The 19773-nt window shown below is 42.6% G+C and overlaps 1 protein-coding gene and 1 long non-coding RNA gene across 9 annotated transcripts in view; one reads left to right on the top strand and one right to left on the bottom strand.

Annotated features, from left to right (window-relative positions):
• The window catches only part of ZDHHC8 (zinc finger DHHC-type containing 8), a 121472-nt gene that overhangs the window by 84845 nt on the left and 16854 nt on the right, over positions 1-19773 (bottom strand). Inside the window, exon 1 of one of the 8 annotated variants that reach the window (XM_017815494.1) lies at positions 15163-15400. The exons of the other annotated variants lie outside the window; for them this stretch is intronic. The gene's annotated coding sequence lies outside the window, so the exon portion shown is untranslated. Of the gene's footprint in view, positions 1-15162; positions 15401-19773 lie in introns of those variants that run through there. 8 annotated transcript variants of the gene reach the window in all.
• The window catches only part of LOC108497666, a 10170-nt gene continuing 5821 nt past the window's right edge, over positions 15425-19773 (top strand). Inside the window, exons 1-2 of the long non-coding RNA XR_001874932.1 lie at positions 15425-15746; positions 17587-17708. This is a non-coding gene — a long non-coding RNA (uncharacterized LOC108497666). The remainder of the gene's footprint in view (positions 15747-17586; positions 17709-19773) is intronic.

The following is a 19773-nucleotide window of genomic DNA, read 5'->3' as shown; positions in this document are numbered from 1 at the left end:
CTCCCCATAGACCTTGAGTATTTCAAATTTGCTCAGTACTATTTCAGATACTTATTGAATAAAAACACTCTTGCCAGAGCAGAAAAGTCAATCTTGCACATTTTTCTCTAACTATAACTTTGTGTAGTATAACCACTTCCACTGCAGTTCCACCTAAAATTACTTCTCAGGAAGCAATATCCTTTTGAGAAAGGCACTGAAGAAGCATGAACAGTGTTCATGCTTTAGGACACACTTCAAACAGTTTGAATCGTAGCCAAGAGTGATTCTTTTAAAAATTCCATTGCTTAGTTGTCTTGTAGCTTCTCACATACACGGACTCTCCTTACAATCATCAGGGGAATTTTCTCACAGATAGAATATGGAATATAAGCACAAAGCTAACTACAGCTGGCAAAAGGACCTGGAAGCGACTACAAACAATCCACTGGAAAGTGTTCAGGCTCCTCAGCCAGGGAAGGGGAAGAAGAAACTGGAGCTGTTTTGTACTGCATACAAAATGCAGTTCATCTGGGTCTACTCAGCTGCCAAGATTTTATCATGGCTGAGTTTGGGTTTTGTTTTTCTCTTCAAAAGATTAGTGTCCAAGCATATGAATACATGGTATCTGTTTTGCTGTCAAAACATAAATGCCATGTGTTCTATCCAGCAACACAGTTCACTTCAAAGGTCCATCAGAAACGGAAGACACACCATAGGCTAAGCCATTCGTCAAGAAGGCAGCAGAGTCTGGGGCACAACTTCTGACTTCCAGCTCAGTCTCTGAAGACTAGTTATTTTATACTCCACAAGAAAGTACTGATACATTCTTTGCTCTTCTGTTGTTTGAGATCCACTCAGTCTCCCAGTGCATGTGTTTTCTTTAAGATTTCATCCCCATCCCTAATTACTTTCTCAAAGGGAACTGTCAGTGTGAAGAGGCCCATACATTTGCTCGATTTATAGCCTTTTATTAGCTCCCTGTGCATGTGATGCCAAAGGCTGTTTCTGCCAAGTCTCTTCAGTCCTTGCTTAAAGCAGAAGCAGATGCCGTGTATTGCCAGCACAAAATACATGTTCTGATTCAAGCCACCCTATCCCATTATTTATAGGTAATTTCAATTCTTGCAGAAGCTTGGATATCACTTTCTTATGGATAGGACAAGAATAGCTTAGGAATTTAAACTGTCTTGTTCCCAGACCCCCTCTCACTATGAATTATTCCTTCCACACCTACAGGCAGCCCATTTCAGGGCAGAGCTGAGCAAACTCTCCCCTGCAGCAGAAGATTCCCCCCAGCAGCACAGCCCAGACCCCTCTGTCTCACTGTGCTCCTGCTCAGTGTCTGGCCAAAGTGCTGCCTTTTCACCAAGTACAGCACAGGGAAAACACAAGGCCACTGCACTTGCTGAGAGATCAGAGTGCACAGTTACCTGACCAAGAACAGCACTAACAGTGTTCCAGGTGCACACTTTCCTCTAGTTTTTCTTTTACATTAGATGGAGTTCCTACACTTCCACTACGTGTTCATGACTGCTAAAATTCCTTCAGAATTGATTTCTCAGTGTTTGTACAGCATAGCCATGATAAACAGCATGTGCCACTCCTCAAAGACACAAGAAGGATCGAGTCCCATTCTTGTCCAAACGCTTCAGAACCGAGTTGCCAAGTGGAGGCTGCAGCCCCCGAGCCAGCAGCTCCTGGGTGAGCAGCTACCCAGCTCCCAGCCACTGCTGCACAGCTTCGTGCACACCCAGCCCTTGAGCCTTTCCTCAACCACACAGCAAGTTCACAGCATGTGCCATCTGGAGTATTTTTAGTTATTTCTCCTTTCTCCCTATATCCTTCTCATTCTGTGATCCAATTAGCTCAGCTCAAAAAAGAACCAGTCATTTGTAGCATGACCCAAACCAAAAGCAGTCACTGGCCATGTCCAGTAACATCATGATGCTGTTGGAGCTTTCTTAGCCAAGGGTCCTATCCAGTATATTGTTCAGACATCCACATCTTCTCGTAGTCCTTTGGACCAGAGTCAAACGGTACAGTACAAAGCATGAGCCCCTGAGGATACCTGGAACACTCTGGCATGGCCTCACTCCTATAAAGGGGTTTCCATTTTCCATGGGATCAATCACAGTCGTTCCAGTTGCCTTGGCATATCTCAGGTACACATGCTGGATGCTTAAATTCAGAAGAAACAGATCTCAGCCATTCCAATTCACCTTGGAGATTTTATTACTAAGAGAAAAAAAACCCACAGTTGCCTTTTCCAAACCAAACAAAATCCTGGAGTAGTTTCAATACCCTGGTCCAACACCTGAAACGTTCAAAACATTTTCTCCTGTTTGGACATGGCTTTCACTCACATCTCCCTCATATGCAAATTATTTAGAAAAACATTCAGGTGCAGCAGGAGGAGGGAACAACAAACTGTGCTGGGTCAAACAGCGAGGGAGAAACAAAGTGGAGAGAAATGCAGGTCCTGCTTGATGGGTTTAAAACTCCAAGGGATGAGGAAAAAAATGAACTGCTGACTCTTCTGAACAAACTATGATTGTCCTACTTCTGTCACGGGTTTCCTGGATGTCTGTATTTGTACATATACAGTATAAATATATGCAATTTCTATATATATTATATAATTATATATAAATACAAATATAGTACATATCTATTGTATGTATATATATTTTTTGTATGTATGTATGTATGTTAGTGCTGCATAAACCATTGGAAACACTATAGAGAGAAGCTGATTTTCCTGCTTCCCAACCAGTCACCTTAAACCCTTACTGAAGCACATTCCCAGTCCCAGGAAACTGGAAGGCACCCCAAATGACAGTTTCTTAGGTGTTCTAATTGCAGAAACATTAACACAAGGAAGTGGGCCCTATTTATAGCCCATTTAAACCTCAACCAATGGATCCAGCAATCTTTTTTAAGGTACCAGTGACAAAATGGGAGACAGGATAACTCCTCATTTCTTAGTAACACTGAGGCTGCCTGGAACTGAGCTCTCCAGCAACGTATTTCTACTGATGTTTTATTGGCCCAGCAAGCTATTTAAGGGTTTTGACAGTTTCTGGCAGTTTTTGACAGTTAGGAATTTTGCAGCAATTTTCCCCTGCAGTATTTTCTGATCTTTTCTGCATTCCTTCCCCTGAGTGCTCTGAACATCCCAGCAGCTGAACAAGTGTATCCCAAAGCCACATTTCCACTCTACTCAACAGACCCTCAGGCAGGTTACTCAGGACAGGAGCAGAAGCCTTCAGCCAGGTGACACAGAGGTGTTCAGCAGCAGTGTCCCCTCTAGAGCACTGCACAAGCACAGTGGTACAAGGCCTGCCAGCAGAGTGAGGCATCAGAGGCTCTCGACTCCCCAGTCCAACACATCTCTAAGCTAATTTTACACCCAAGACTGCTTAAATAAAGAGTCATGACACGTGTGACAATACACACCAGGATTCCAACATCGCCTCTGAGACAACTCAAACCTTATGAAATGGTAATTTTCAGATGTACACTGAAGACATAAACTAATTCAGACCCAAACCTACCTGACTGCAAAGAAACTCTCAGGAGTGTCAAACTGGCCTGGTCAGTCAGGCCCACACAGACAAGAAAATGCTTTCCTAAAACATGGGTCATAAACACACACTCACACTATACTTTCAAAACAACCTGATATGAAGGAAAAGGATAAATCAGTCCCTTAACATTCTAACTGGGTAGACTGTTTCAGAGTTTTTTTCCAGCAAGGAAATAAATTGCCAGTTTTGTAGCTATATCCATGGTGTTCTTTGTTACAAACACTCTTCCAGTATCTCAGAAAAATAGCAAATATGTGAGAGACACGGGAGGCAGATGTTCTCAAAAACAAACTTAGGAAAAACACACAAAGAAATCTAAACCATGCAAAGTCTGGAAGATCTTATGTTTTATACACCGGTACTTTGTCCTGCTTGCTTCACCATGGGTGTTCAGGAGGAGGGGGAGGATGGGAGTATGAAAAACAATACAAGTTTGGGCTCCTGGCCCACAGGAGTGAGACTGAACTCTAAGATAAAGGAGAAGCAAGCTACAAAAGAAACCAGATGTGGCCTTGCTGGAAAGAACTGACAGATGTTTAACTACTGCCCTTCATCATCTCTTTGCTCAAAATATGGGCCAGATCCAGCACTTCTTTAGAACAACTGGCATCACTCCAGTGAGATTCAACAGGCTTTGGATCAGATCTTCAGCTGGGCCAAAAGCAAACTCACCATTTGCTGATCAAAACCAAAGCTCAACAAGAGCTTTCAAAGTACGTCATTTTCTTGGTAAGGGCAGACAATTTTTAAATCTCAAAGTTCTTATTGTGAAAGCAACAACCAAAGCAGTTGTTGGCTGATTCATTGGTGCTCTAACTATAGCCTGACAACACACAAAAAAATCTTTGTGTATCTGTTATTTAAGAGTATTTACTGTACCACTGCCATCAAATTGAAGCAATAATTAGGAAGTTATTAATACAAATAAAATTTTTGAAAACCTAAAATTGTAAAAATCCTTTAAAATTAGTATCCCAATGAAACATTTCTCCAAGCTGTAACTTGGACAAAAGGCTCCACTTACATATAGTGGTTTTCTTTTTATTTGTTTAGAAAGCTTTACAACTATGGTATGTTGGAAATCTTGAAAAAACAGCCTCCCCATAATGCACCTTTTCACTTCATTTACAATCCTACTAAAAAGCAGGGTCTTTTCCTGCAAACACATTCCTTGTGCTCCATGCCTAAATAATAGGGTATTACTGTAAATCATGCATGCCCTAGGAAGGAAATGTTATGTTTTCAACACAAAGGGAAGTGCCAAAGACCAGACAAAAATATTCTCCCAAAAAAGAAAACACTGTTTAGCTTCCATAAGAACCCACAGTGAACTTAGCCCAGTGGACTGGCTGGCACAGAGGTGTGTGCCCTCAGTGATACCAACACAACATCATCAGTATGAAAGTCAAAGCCATTTCTGCCACTGGATATCAAACAGCAAAGTGTTGCACTACCTCAATTCCTTCCCCTAGAAGAAGATAAATAACTGTTGATGTGAAGTTTCCCTCCAGAAAACGTTTTAGAAAGTATACTTTCTAAAAAACTGTGTTGTTAAGCTGCCTTATTTCTACAGCTCTGCCAGAGAAACTGCTCTTGCTATAAAGCTGTTGTTCCCTTGGACAAAATATTCAGTCTTAGCCTCAAAAAGAGGGAGAGTTCCTTACCTGAACAATGCCTCCTAATAAGGCAAATTCACAAGTGGCAAGGCAAGATAAGCTCTCTTTGGTCCACAACACTTTCAGTAACTCAGGGGGAAAAAGCTGCCTCAGTCAACCCCTGAGCACAAACAGCTCCAGAAGGGATGGGGTGTGGGCTGTGGGGTCTGGAAAGCACAACCCTGCCCAGTTTCTCTTTTTCTTGGTTCCAGAACATTGCAGCACTCCAGGGTTTTCACCAGAACAACTCCTTTCCAATGAACAACAGCACTCTAGCATTTTTATGGCCACACCTGCACACACTTTTAGGAGGTCCATTTCCTGCCTTGCTGTATACAAGCACAGTGAGGCTCCTAATTTTTTTATTGCTCTCCAGACAGTATTTTTACACTGATGGAGAAATCAGATGTACAAAGTGATTAAAAAAATCAAATAAAATAAAAAGAGAAGTGACAGTTATGAATTACCCTAAATGCTAGTAGCTCAGGAAATTTCTATTATTTACAGTTAGGCAGCCCAAACACTTGATGTGGAGAGAGCCAAGAGTCAATTTTATAATCAAACTGCCTGAAGCTCAGGCACTACAGGACCTCCAGCATTAAGAGAGTGCCAGTCATCTAAAATACTACACAGCACCCAGCAGATCTTATCTGCCAGAGGTATGCAAGCATCTTTTGCTTAATTCCTCTAGCCTCTCAAGATTCCTGAAAACAAAAGTGGCCAGGGAAAGGCTGCCTGGGGTCCTGCACTGTGCTCCTGCACAGACTCTGCCTGGCACACTCACAGGGAGAAAGGAACTGCCCTCTCCTGATGGAAGAAGTGCAGCAGAGGAGCTGGACACCCTCTAAGGCTGGAAGAAAGGGGAGGAGATCTTGGCTGCTTATACATTCCCTTCCTAGGAAAAGGGATTTCCCGTGGATAGGGACACATGAAACAGCTTGGCAACTGGAAAAAACTAACTGCAAGGAAGAGGAGACTTTGCAGTGATAGTGATCAATAACTGAGACCACTCCCTCAATGACAATGTATAAATGGAGATAAATAACTGAGACCACTCCCTCAATGACAATGTATAAATGGAGATAAATAGCTGAGACCACTCCCTCAATGACAATGTATAAATGGAGAGGAATCAACAGCACATAAATGCTACTCCTTGGCCCCAAAGCAGCTCCAGTGGTGCTGCCTCGCCATGTTTTCCATCACCATTTCTTAATGCTCCTCCACTCGGAACAAAAGCAGCCTTTTAACCATGCCAAATGTGCATGGCAAACATATTTGGCTTCTACATTTCATTTTATGAGCAAAAAATGAGGAAATGGGACCGATCTGCGACAAACAGCAAGACAGTCCATGTTAACCTGTTCTCCCTCTGGTGTAAACTCTTTTGGGAAAGGAGACGTAAGGACTCAGGAAAGGATATTCAGCATAGCATCAACAGAAGCAATATGTGAAATGAAAGATTTTCCCACCTTTGAAGCTGTCATCAGCTTCTGAAAATTGTTACAAAAGACAGAAAATTCCACAGGAAGAACAGCATCACAGCTCAGCTTTGTGTCACAGAACTATTCCCTTCTCATTCCTCTTCTACAAACACAGGACTATCAGGTTGGTTTAATTTTATTAGATGTGCCTCTATCCCCAACTAGGTGACTATCATGCCTTAAACTCAGGCAGGTAGAGATCCAGTAAGTGTCCTTCAGGGAGACTGAGCCTCTTGGTTTCCAGCTCCCTGCACTCTCCTGGAATCTCAGCACTGACTTACAACAAGATGGGATGAAGCCCAGGGAGTAAAAGATAGAGGAAAACATCCTTTGTGGGAGGCCACGTGGTTGGCATGAGAATCTCTTCACTTCCTGAAATTCTATCATTTGTCTCATCTTGTTTTCCTCAAGTTCACAAATCAGCTTTGGACTGAATTTTATGTCCTTTCCTACTTACACAGGCAATCACACCTCCAGCTGCTTATTTTTACCCAATTTCCCTAGTTAGAACCACAGGAAATCATTTCAGCAGTGTAGCTGCCTTCACACCAAGAAACCAGCACGTCTTAATATGGATCATCCCTTGCACTATTCTAAAAACGTTGTTCCTCCTGATTTAATTACTTGGAAGTGACTCGAAGTTCAGTTCCCTCCAGCAAGCCAGAATTTAAAAATACCTCAGTCTGGTCATTCATCAGCTGCATTTCTGGTGCTCTGCAAGGGACAGCATCTTCTTTTTATCATTTCTGATTAACTTAGAGGCCTCTTTTAACAACAGGCAAAAAAGTTTCGTAAACTGATGTTCAAAACCCAATTAACATCAATATGCACCAGAAATACACATAACTCTATTTATTCTTACCCTCCAATGTTACTCTGTCATGAACAACTTACCAGCCAAAAAGTAAAGTATTTCCACTTCCAAGGTTTGGCAGTTTCCCTTCTGGATTGCCCACAAAGAGGTTCACACAATAAAATGAGCCTTTCTGTGTGCCAGAGGAGGGAGGGAAATGTGAGCCCTCCCCTTCAGCCACTCCACACAAGATTTGATGAAAATTCTGAACCATACAAACCAAGATAATTATTTTAAAATATTGAGGTATGCTGTTACTCTATGGAAAAAGCCATGTAATTCTTTATATATTTGGTACAAGCTCAATGATTATTCCAGGCTGTGAAATTTTTACACTACACATTCCTGGAACGAGTTCTTTTAGAAGCAGAAAGTTCCCAGTTTTTCCGCTAGAAAGAGCGAGGTTTCCTTCAGCTGAAGCACTTTATGACTGCAATAAAACACTCCAGGGTGCGGTGACAAACTGTCTAATAATCACCACACCTCCCAGTGAATGAAGTCAGTGTGTCCCAGCACAGATTAGGTGTGGCCAGACTGGACAACATCCTCGCATCCTGTTGTGAATTATTACTTAATGAAGAAAAGCATAACTGGGGGCAGGGAGGGTCCAGCAGAGCTGAACTTTAAAACAACCCTGCACACACAGAACCAACAGGGAAGGACAAGGACTCTGACAGGAGGATCCATCTGCATGGTTGCATTTGTTTGAGAACGTACAGAGTTTCTCAGAGAATCCTTTCCTAAGTGCAGAATATGCAGATTTTTTTCTTCCCCCTTTCCTCCTCTTCCCCTGTCAAAAGAGGTCAGAATAGCTTTTATTTGATGAGACGATTCAACACTTACTGGGCTTTTACATTTCAACAAATAAATTACATGAGAGGGAGGAGGGCAAGCAATAAACATGAGAACTATTTATAAGCCTTCCTGAAGTCAAGGCAATGCTTACTTTGGTATTGGAGATCATCTCAACATTGACCAAATCTAGTTATGCTTTTTTTGCTAAAGCAAAACCAGGTTTAAAGTTTATATGAAATTTATATTAAGACCAAACTCCAGACATGCAGGAGTCGAACTGAAAAATCCCACGACTATTGCAAGGGTGGCTTGGAATCTTACAGAATATTGTGCTTCCCAAGAAAACAAAAGCAAATTTTGAAACCTTCAGTGTTGTCCCACAGTAGAACTATCCTTGCCTGAACTGTTCCTCTAGCTCGAGTTCAAACAATCAAAATCTGACCTCTATACCCATATTCCTACAGAGAAAAGAAACGGGACTCCTACAAGAGCAAGAATGATTTAAAACTTGTGACTGTTTCACAACACACATTCTTAGTCTAAACGTTCTTTTTCAATATCATAACATTTTTCATATGTTTACGCTCAAATCAGTGTAATAGTGTCAATTTTAAGCCTCAACTTTGAGGGGTTGCTTAGAGCAATAGTTATCTTCCAAAATAAACGGTCCGAACATTTCCTCCTGCCCCTGGGGGGTTCAGAAGCTGTGAGGAGCTGGCTGGTTGCTCCCACAGCCAGGAGACACGGAGGCGACAGCTGCCAATCCCCACAGCAACCCACAGCTCCCTAATGCAAACCAACAAACAGCAGCACATACACCACTCTGAACAGAAACCCACTTCAGTTCTTTTCTTCCCAAGCTCTTCCTTGCAACGGAATTAAGAAATTTTGATTATACTCTTCCAGACTGGAGTGGTAACCACTTTCCCAGCAGCAAGTCCTCCCATTCTACTCCTGTCCCCCCTTCCCACTGCTGCTGCCAACTCCAGTTTGACTCCCGTAGGGAGAAAGCACCTTTCTTGTCATTTTTAAAAATTGGAATTTCATGGAAAACAAAGTTTTACCAAAGTTTTAATCTGTTTAGCCTTCTCATACACAATACATTTTTTATTCTAAAAACCATTCTGAAGATTTTTAGAGAAAGGGGGGAATTACACTGAGACAAGAAATTATTTATCCTTATCTCACAGCCTGAGAGACAGAGTTTGACCTCTTTTTTTTTTTTTTCCCCTAATCCTTAGCTAAAAGTACTAGGAGAAAAAAGGTATCTTAAATCTGTGCAGTAGGACTTTTGGGACACAATATCCTCCTTGTTTTCTTGTGCCACAAAACCATGGTGATTACTCCTCTCCCCCTTTCCATCAGGACTGATTTATTTGGTGGGCGAATAGCTTTGCCTGCAAGAATTTGAAATCCCAGTTATTTCTGTCTCAAATAGTTGCTGTGCTTGTAATTATTTCAAAGAATAATAATTACTTTCATCCAATCTATTTGAAGTTATAAAAAAAAAATCAGTTTTTGAACTCAAATCCATAAAACCACAATTATAAAGTCATAAAGAATTGCAAAAGAATCAAACTTGTGAAATATTAAACATCATGGGGTATGCAAGGAGGCCTAAGGTTTTGTTCTTAAAATATAAGACTTAAATTTATGATGCTGCTTACTGCTTAATACACCACACGAGCCCCTTTTTAGAAGTGAGAGATGGAACTATCCAGGATAGTCTTGCAGAAATGTGACCACAACAAACTGAAACCCATAATTCTATTTATAAAAATAGGCTGTGTGCTAAGATTAATAGACTTTACTGTAATTCCTGGGGAAGCAAGCATTTTTCCCAGTATTTCTGCATGCAGTAACATCTCGTACTTGCTCCAAGATCAGCTGTGATGATTTGACAATACGGGAAAAATGCACTGAAAAAACTCAGATCAATCCAAGGCAACTCGAATTGCTTACAACCTTTAAGTTTTTCCACTTGATAAATACAATATTGGATTTCTCACCTTCCTCAGCCTAATAATTGACTGAGGAAAAGAAAAAACAGCCCCAAGCCCAGCACTTGTTTTTGCAACTCAACACTGAAAGTTCACATTCACCATCATATTTTTAAAATATATTAAAGTGACAACACTGGCATAAGAGCAAGCGCTCAGAACATTGGGACTGCTGGAATAAAACTGTCCATGAATCTTTAAAGTCACTTGCATGTAACAAGAGGGCCAAATTTAATCTCTTTATTGCCTGTGTTCCCTGAAGGGCTGCTGCCCTAAGCTCACTGAGCAGGTAACTGTACCCTGTCACACACGGCCTCAGGCCATATCTGCTGTGAGTCCTGCACATTCTGGACTCAACAGAGAATTGTTCTCCTGCTGGGATGTTGTTAGAATTAATTTCATATGAAGATTCTGCTCACATCAGCATTTATCATTTGAACACCCTAGGAGTTGTTACCACAGGGGAGGAGGTCTGGCACCTTTTTCAGAAGCAGCACAAGGTAAGTCACCTTCTGCCAGTCCTAAACAACGTAGTACATGGCACAAATAGTGGCTTCCTACAGCTTTAGTCATCTGATTCCAGCCAAGCTTGCTGCTCAAACAGGAGAACAAAGGGCAGAAAATTCAAGTGTCCCTTGCAGCTGCCGTGGTTCTGAGGCCCAGCTGGAGCTCTGTGTCTGCTCCCTGTGCCCTTGTGCCAGTCCCAGGTGCTGCAGCTCGAGGGAAGCAAGAGGAGCTGCTGTGCAGGGCACACCGGCACTTGGGGAAGTCCTACCCAGAGCAGAGAGTGAGGAGACAAGGGCTGCAAACACTGCAAGTTTTTTGTTTTAATTAAACACATGCAAATCAATAAGCACTCTTCTAGATATACACGACAGTGGGTTAATTAAACCAGTTAGTTATTTTCTTTCCACAGCAATCAATGAAAACCATTTTCATTGATTAACCCAAGAGCATCCTGGCTCTTAAGATTTTAGTGTAAGACTGAAGCACTGAGCAAGTAGGCAGCATATAGTGGAGAAGAAACCCACATGTCTTCAATCTATGGAGAGCAATTATTTAATCTGAAGTTCTATTTGCTTCCCAAACAAGGCTCAGCTGAAAATAACTACAGGCCATAATACGTTTTTGTTTCCAAAAGAACACTTGGCACAAGAGCTTATCAAGGCCAAGTACTCACTCCCTTTCACCACAAAGCAGATAAAAGAACAGACAAACTTCCAGCCAAGTAAATTATACTTTTCATTAAGAACATGACTTTCTGAGGATGTGCCTTTTCATATTTTCTAAGTAGAATATAAAAATCATGCAGTACACCCCACTGATCGAAGAAGCTGGAAATTACAACCCTGAAATCCCCAGTCCTGGTCTCCATCCATACCAGCACCCACTTAAGAAGATTAGTTGTTCACACAGCTAGAGGAATGACACTAGTAATCACTGTAGTGCAGCTTATCACTTAAAATTTCTTTCTTGTACTGCAGATGCAAGAACATGGGCCAAATATTAAAAAAATATTAATTTCTTCTGTACATATGTGCTGTTCAGTGATGGACCAGGTATATAAAAAAGCCATATTGTAACTAGGTCTCTTCTTTCAAATTAAACATCATGACAACTTCAGTCCTTTGCATTATTTGCTCCTTCAAGAACTCATCATTCTTTCAGTATGACACAAAGAAACGCATCAGTTCCACTAAATTTCCAAATACTCCTTTGCACTACCTTAAATCAATGGAACTGCTTGTATACAGAAAGAACTGAAGTCACCAAATGATATACCAGAGTCAATTTTTCTAACGTCTGTTAAAATAGCTAATGCAGGACAGGTTTTTTATATAGCTTGGCACATGTGTAAAAAACACTTAAGCCTAGGATCTGATTTTTTATTAGCCTCTTCTTTTGGACCTCTGACAGAGTCCACCTGTCTCTGGTCACTCTGGATCACATTTCACCCCAGAAACAAAACAGGATGCAGCAGGACAGGCTTGTGCTCTTGCTGCCCAAGGACTTCAAAGGAAGGTCTCTCCCTGCCAACCCCCTGAGCACCCTTCTGAAATTGCCAGTGCCAAATGAAAGCCCAGAACAGTGACCAAAGCACTCAGATTCACGTTACCTCTCGCTCCTCCTCCCTCCTGTGCAGGTTTGTCCTACAAGCCAGCAAAAACAACTGCTGTGAGGAACAGCACTGTTAGCTCATTGATGAAATAAATTACACAGATTAAATACCAGTGGCTCACAGTCACTTTTCCCCAAAAAAACATTCATTTGGGCCTCACCTGCTGAAGCAAAACCTGCTCAGGTGAATAGCAGGGGCAGTCCAGTGCAGCCCAGAGTGAGACGACAGCCTCGTGCCCTGCCAGGTGCTCAGGGACGGGCAGCAGCCTGAGGTGGAACACACGGATCACGTTTGGCTGCCTCAGGAAGCTGCAATTTCTGCTGCTGACAGAGCAGGTTTCAGGTGCCTGTGAGTCATCCCTGAGCAACACCATCCTCCTGCCTTTCAGCAGGTGCTGCAGGTGCCAGCCAGGGCTGTGCCCCCGGGGAGCTGCTGCTCCCTCAGCTATTCCCACACGGAAAAGGGGAAGGAAGGAGCGTGGGGAGGAACACAAGCACTTTGCACAGCTGGGCACTGGGAAACCCCAACCCCACAGTGGGCTATCAGAGCCAGGTAGCAGGCACACACAAGGACATTCCCTCCCAAAACCCCCAGACTGCTTAAGCAATCTTCAATCTGTTAATAAAGAACAGGAATGTTCTTCGAAAGCATAAGATGAGTTTGCTCCAGTAGAATTTTTATGCTTTGCTAACAAGTTATTGAATGAGCCAACTAGACTCACTCACTACATCCAATTTGGGCTTCAAATATTCAATATATTCCTGGCAACAACTGTGCTATGTACTGAAGGAGCTACTACTCCAGCAGATATTAGTTCCAGTTGCAATTTAAAAAAGTAGTTCATTAAAATGCTGTCATGGTATGATAACAATGTTTTTAAAAATCTGTAAATCATTTAAATGCCTAAATTCTGTTGAAGTTCAGAAAGATTTAACTACTGCCCCTACTAAGCAGGGCTGGCCAAAACACTGACAGAAAAGCTATTCTATATTCCAGATCAATTCTCTTCTCCAGTCAGCCTTAGCACAGTAAAGAGCAGCTTATACCTCACTTAAATGTGCTCCAGGCACTCACAGCAGAATTATAACTTCAGTTCAATATAAAGAACAATATTTTCATATACTTGCCTTTCTTGCATCTAAATCATTAATCGGATTTCAAAGTTGACCTGGAATTCATGCTCCACAGGTAGAGAGCAAATTAAAATGGCTTCCCATGAAGTCATCAAGCTTAAATACAGATGACCTAATGTAATTGGTGCTGTTCACAACACAGGTGTTGCTAAGTCTGACTACTGCAGAGGCAAATGAAGCTGCAGTAACGAGGATCACTGTGTCATATGCTGAGGAACAATTGCTGCTCAAACTTAGCTCAGGTGGCATTAAATAGGCAGTTTCTCATGGCATGAACTATTACTGCAAGCCAGAGTCTTGCATACATATTTAGAGAGCATCAGCTTTTTCTATCCAGGCACTGAAATCTTAGAGAGGAGCCTCAGCTCGTTAGACTATGCTATAAACATACTTCCAGCAGTCTGGATACTGTACCAAAATAAACAGAGGCATTAAAAGCAGCTCTCCAGTATTTTTAAAGGGGCCCAGGAAGGACAGTCTATTTAGTTTACACACTATGTGTTACTGTTTGGTGTTATTTCTAGATTAGGAAAAAAAAAAGTAGTAGACCTGGGCGAGTACTAAAAGATGGACACAAGCCACCTCTGTTCTGGCAGGGCAAAACACACTGCTGTCACACCTACCAAGTTTAATGCATAACAGTGTCATCTCTTGACAGGTATAGTACGAGCAAAGGCAATTATGATGGAGTGCTTCAGGATAGGAAGAGAAGAAACTGTGAACTAGGCTGAAGCTTTAGTATGTCTGCTCTGGAAACTTCATTTTTCACAGTGCTTTTGACCTAGTCACTTTTCCTGACACTGACAGATGATTATTCCTCCTTGTCACTTCCTGGATACTTTCCAATAACAGGGTACAGCCATCAAAGTTACCCAAACACATCCCTGCTAAATGTTTCACATTTTGTCCTTCTACTAAGTGGGTGTTTAGTGTGTGCAGCCTCCATATCTTCAAACCTTTTCTCGTCCTCAGAGCAGAGGAAGCAATTCTCTGGAAAGTTTCCACTAAAAATCTCAGCCCCGTAACCAAAACCCAGCATTCAACAGGGGTTAAAACTAAACCAGTCAGGTTTTCTGAGAGGTCAGCAGGAGCACAAGGCGCTCAGGCTGTGGGTCAGCAGCAGTGCCGTGATGTCTGAGGGCACACAGGGCACCTGCCAGCCCCTGTGGGGGCACGTCTGTGCAGCCACAGCCTTCCACCAGTGACCCCCCTGCACCAGCAGCTCACAGAACACGAGAGTCGACGTACTCCGTGCCCTGTGCTCGAATAGAACCCCCAGCTTGGCCTCTGACAACCCCAGGACCATGAGAGAGAAGCTGTGACGGAGTCTGGAAATGGGGCACACGAGTCACAGCTGAAGGAGCCACGTTAGTGTGACTCACAGAATCACAGTGGAAATTCTGAGGGATTTCACAAATCAGAGTGAGCCACTGCTGCACTCTGACATTAGATAATTCTCCTGAACAGAGATCGTTAAGAGCTCCTAAAAACCAAGTAGATTGTATGCAGAAAAAAAAACCAAAATCCATTTGCCTCCCCACTTGTTTGACTGACCTTGTGGTGCAGCTGTGGGATGACGAAGGTCAAAAGGGCTTTTTTTGGTCACAGTCTCCTTCTCCTGCTTGTAAAGAATCACATAAATGTAGAAGTGCTGGAACACCTATGTAGAAATGTTTATTTTGGGGGGTTTTGGGTGCTTGTGCCCAGGCGCTGGGGGCTGCCAGGGCTCTGTGAGGCGGGCCCAGCCAAGCCCTCAGCCAGGCCGGGGCACCTCAGGGAAGGGCAAAACCTGCACGGAGTGAGGGGGAAAGTGTGAGAAATGTCCCTGAGAGCAGCTGGGGCTGAGCAGGGGGAGGCTGAGGCGTCTTCCCCTGCAGCCATCACAGGGCAGACCCCTGGAGGAGCAGGGGGACATTTCCTGAGGGAACGCGGCCGGTGAGAGGAGCCCATGTGGAGCAGGTCTCCTGAGGGAACTGCACCCGGGGAGAGCCCACGCTGGAGACGCTGTGTGAGGGGGAAGGAGCAGCAGAGAGGGCCTGTCATGGACCGACCACAGCCCCGCTCAGGGGGCAGGAAGACGTAGAGAAGTTGGGAATAAAGGAATGAAGCTGAGCTTGCAAAAAGGAAAAAAAAAATAGGTATGGGGGAAAAGGCGTTTATGTTTTATCTTTGTTCTTCACCATCCCAATGTATTTTAATTGGCAACAAATTAATTTTCCCTGAGTTGAGTCTGTTTTGTCCATGACTGATGGGAACTGGTAAGCGATGTCCCTGTCTTTATCTCAACCCAGGAGGTTTTTCAGTCTATTTTCTGCTGTCCTGTTGAGGGGAGGAGTGCCAGAGTGGCTGGGTGGGCATCCAGCCAACAGAGGTCACCTGGGAAGGGCAGGGCAGAGCGAGAGCTTTGAGTGGGAATTCGCCCCGGCTGCTCCACGCTGGGCTGGGAGCAGCACCAAGTCCTTACACGGCACTGACACGGCTTTGTAGTGGTGGCTCCAGCACCTGGCACAGCCTCCCTGCACAGAGTATTTCCAAAATCTGAAGCTATAAACTGGCAACTCTGTGGGAAACATTACAGCAGGAAACATAAGCAAGGGTGCATTTAAACTGCTGTCAACACGAGCTCTGATCTTTCACCCTGACGTTCGCTACCCTCATAGTCCTACACTGGAGGACTGGATGGAGGAGTTACAGGTCTCACACAGAGCACTGAGGAAACAGCAGTTTAAAAAAAAAAAAGGAAAAAATTATGCTTCAAAGCAAAAAAGAAGGAGAAAGATGATTTCATCAAAAAATCATCCAGCCAGATTTTATTAATCCTGACAGTACTTGCTGGATCTCCAGAGGACTACAGACTAGTGTACTTCTTTACATAATAGCTGCCAATCACCTCTTTAAGCCAGAAACACCAGACAGAAAGCACTCTTACAGTGAAAAAAATTAAAAAGAGGGAAAAAAATCTCAACTTATTAGCTTTAAATTCAGCAAGATACTGGACTGAATGGAAATTCAGAGAAAGAAGATAAGAATTGAGGAGAAAAAGTAAAAAGAAAAAAGGGCAAAACCCCAGCATTTGTTCTGAAGACTATTTCAAATTGCTGCTGACCATAAAATGAACAAAAGTAACAGAAAAAAAATATTGCCATATCTAAGTGCCATGTTCCTATGATAATATAAAACAGCATCATATGCTGCAATAAAATGTTTTAGCTGATCATTTCTTGTCTTTTTGGCACTCTGCTGACACACTTTTTAAAGTGTTAATTAAAAAAAGAATCAAATCAACACTACAAATTGGATAGATTTGTGCCCTACAAACAGTCTCTTCTGACCAGTAATTTGTGGAGTTGGGGCTCAGCCAACTTCCAATGAATCTGTGGAGAGCTTCCAGCAAACTGTCATCGCAGCAGGATGCAGTTCTTGAGAGGGTGATCATACATGGCAAGTGAAGCGATGCTGAACTGTCACCAAACAAGTCTGTTTCCTTGTGCCTGAATCTTCCTTTAAGGCTCACCCAAAAATGGAGATTGACAGTTTATAGCCAGAGATACATTTATACCATAATGCACCCAAAATCCCACCGTATCCTCATGGAAGCTTTCTGGATGATTGTCACACTGTGGGAGAACAACAGAGAACGCTGGACCAGCCCCAGCTCTAGAACACAAACAGGTTTTTTTATATTTATAAATCAAATAGGCCATGACAAGAGATCTGAACATGCAGTACTTTCCCCTTAGGGATTCTGACTTTTTCTTTCTATTTTCTTCAGTTCAAAATAAAGAATTTTAGATTTCAAAGACACGAGAGCATTTTAAGTGTGCCTAGCACAGCACTCATCCTGTGTTCATTTATGGATAATATTTTTAGAAGGCTACTTCCAAGATTCAGTTAAATAAGCACAAAAAAAAGCTAATCTGCATGTAGAACACTACTAATAATTTGGATATTCAGTGTAGATATATTGACTTTTGACAGGTTTCTGATTTCTGAACATGGACCCAGTCAAGGCTACAAGAGTACAGAGCAAGAATCAGCAGTGACACAGTCTAGGCCTCCCTTGATGTACCTTCCCTCCAACAGCCTTCAAAATATCACAGGTAATATCAGGGAAGTGATAGTGAAGTGTTTGTATATATATAAAAAACCTTCTGTCTTACTGCCATGGAAATCAGAACATCCCTTCCCACACTGCAACTTCTTCCTTAGTTACATGTCCTCTGACTAAATGTTAAGATGGAGGGAAAACTAAAGAAACCCTTGCCTATGGCACAATAATTCACAACAGCACAATTTATACTCTCCTGTTTTTCCATCCTGCCCCCTACCACTTAAATGGGCACAGACTGTGAATTGGCTAAGTGTCTTCTAAGAGATAATTTACTTTAAATCACTGTTTTCTGAACTCAGAAAAAAAAAAAAAAGGCAAACAATACATTTTTAAGACTGTCACCCTAGGGAAGAAGCAGATTTAAGAGGACTGACTTTCAGAGAGAGAGAGCCCAGTATTTACTGAAAATTTATAAAGTTCAACTTGAAAAGTGAGGAGTGAAGAGAAGCATCTGCAGACTAACAGCCACTGGAAAAGCTGATGGGAATGCGTTCTGTTGATGGGACTGAGAGGGCACAGGTACACAGCAACGTTGCATATTTTCCATTCTGAATCACTCTGCCAAATTAACTGTTAGGCTGCAGTCTTTCTGCCAGCTCTGCCCTTCAAGCAAAGTATCTGTCCCACTTAAGGCTTTAACCAAAATGATTCAGACATTTCCAAGAGGAAGCTGAAGAATGTTTTCTTTTTTTCTGTTGAAAAGCTCATCACTTCAGAGCTACAGAACAGGATCTTGTCCTTGGGCCACAGACAGTCCTCTTTCAGAAGGGTAAGGCCCAGGACATGTGGATCATAAAGGCAGCTGAAGTAACACAATCAGCCAGGAGGACCAACAGCCCTCCAAGGGATTTAAACCAAGCATGCAGCCACTTGGATACCCTGGAATAATCATTTTGTAGTGAGATTTTAATGGGCATGTCAGGAGATCAGATTCAGATTCTAGCTTTGGATCCCATCTCAGTAATTCCCATGCAGCTCAGATTATTGAAGCAGGCATGGTAAGAAACAGTGAGAAGGGAACTAAGGGGAGAGGTCTGAATGAGGTGCAGGCTGTTTGATTAACTACTTGAACATAACCATAAACTCTTTTTTTAATTAAAAAAAAACCAACCAAACAAAACAGACCACAACAAAATGCAGTATATCATTCCTTGCTCCGAAAAAATGCCTTCCAAAAGAAGGGGCCAAACTGGGACTAAAAGCACAATGTATATTAAAACCTTACGTTTTCTAACTGAGGAGTTGGCAGGACTCACATGCCTGGGGGAATCAATCCCTCCTCAGACATGCCAGCATCACACATGCAGAGTATGCTGCTCTGGAGACACAGCACAACACACACAGTGGCAGAAGCAGCCCAACAGGAATGCATTCCTAGGGGAACCAGGAAAAAAACTGGCAAGAAGAGACACTTTTTTTTAATGATGCCAAGTTGATACTGCACTCAAAATAACCTTTTTCTCATTTCCAAAGCAGATGAACAACAAAAATAAATAACGCCACTCTGAGAGATGCAAACAAAAGCATAAAGCATATTAATCACAAAAATGCAAGATCAGTGCCTCAATCCACTAAACAGGGCTCTCCTGTGCTCAGAAGAGGACCGTGGAACTGGCAAATTGCAAGACATCTCTTTCCCTTTGGACCAGCTGCAACTCAGGTCACTGTTCTGGAGCAAATAAATTCACAGCCTAAGAGTACAGAACTTCTCAGTGGGGAAGAAGATGGAAATGTTGGTCAGCTTCTCTGGAGAGGATGCCAAGTGTGTGTGAGTCACAGTAAAGACAGTGGCCCACAGAGAGCACTTACAGTTTCAATACAGAAGAGTTGTTTCATCAACTCATAAAAGCCACTCCAGCTCAACAGATGGGATTAGATTTTGAATTGCACCTTGTAATGCCTCTATTCTGGCATTTCAGAAGGTAAACAGTGGATCACCCTATGCTGTGTGTATTGGGCAAAAGGCCTTAACCACCTGAACAGACTGACCTGGAGGTCACCTGCCAGGAGAGGCAGAGAACAGCAAAAAAGCCAGTGTAAGAGGCAGATAAGAG

This window comes from Lepidothrix coronata, unplaced genomic scaffold (genome assembly GCF_001604755.1).
Source record: "Lepidothrix coronata isolate B3197 unplaced genomic scaffold, Lepidothrix_coronata-1.0 Scaffold51, whole genome shotgun sequence".
Classification (NCBI taxonomy): Eukaryota; Metazoa; Chordata; class Aves; order Passeriformes; family Pipridae; genus Lepidothrix; species Lepidothrix coronata.
Note: the sequence above shows the minus strand (reverse complement) of the source record. Positions and strands in the feature narration are given on the sequence as shown.